Source organism: Juglans microcarpa x Juglans regia, chromosome 2D (genome assembly GCF_004785595.1).
Source record: "Juglans microcarpa x Juglans regia isolate MS1-56 chromosome 2D, Jm3101_v1.0, whole genome shotgun sequence".
Taxonomy (NCBI): domain Eukaryota; kingdom Viridiplantae; phylum Streptophyta; class Magnoliopsida; order Fagales; family Juglandaceae; genus Juglans; species Juglans microcarpa x Juglans regia.
Window position 1 is genome coordinate 26506021 of NC_054596.1, and position 1014 is coordinate 26507034.

Consider the following 1014-nt stretch of genomic DNA (forward strand, 5'->3'; position numbering starts at 1 on the left):
GTGATTTGGCATAAAAGCTTACATCCACATATGCGAAATTTATTATATTTGATGATTTTACTGTCTCTCATGATTTCCTAGGGTTTTGAATACAATGGAGAAAATAGAGTTGAAGAAGATGTTTTTCCTCTAGAGAGAGCCCCACGAGTTGTAGAGTAGTAGAGAGTCTTTCCTGGTAGAGTTGCTAGATTCTCTATATTTGTAGTGATTCCCTCTTTTTATAGATATCTCATTCTTTCTTTAGATTAACTAGTACTACTTTTTATCAAAAAAAAAAAAAAAAAAAAAAACTAGAACTACTTGTCTTATATCATTTTTACATTTTTATACCTTAGTTAATCTCTTTTAATTTTATGCTTTCATTTTATTTTTATTAATGGACTTCCGGTAGGCTGGACCCAATTCATTTTAGGCCTCGTTTAGATACACAGTTCATATGAGATGAAATGAAATATTTTGAATAATAGTGAAATCTTTGAGTTAAAATAAGATGAAATAATTTGTAAAAAAGTGTGTTTGGATAGTAAGGTGAGGTGAGGTAGTTTTTAATTTTTTGGATTTGAAAAAGGTGTGAGTTCCATTATTTTATAAAGTACCCGAATTTTTCACTGTTTTGTTCAAGTATTGTTCACGCAATGTTCATGTATTGTTTACGTTAATTTTTGTACTGTTCACACACTGTTTATATTAATTTTTACTATTTATTTACTATTCACTTAAGTAAATATTTTTAAAACTTAATAAATGAAATATTATATTTAGATAGTCAAAATTACTGTAAGCTATTTTCATCTATATTGACTAACGAAACCCGACCCTAAGTTCTGCTACGTCTTTTTTTCATTTTAAATGATGTAACACTCTGACAAGTGGAGTATCTAAGTTCCTTGTCAGTTTGTAAAAAGAGGCAGCATTGGCAACACAAAGCAAACAAAAAAGACTTAGACTTGTAGCAAAGACCACGAGGAGTTTGTTATGCTATTTTCGTCTCGCTCTTGGTTGTTTATTTATAAT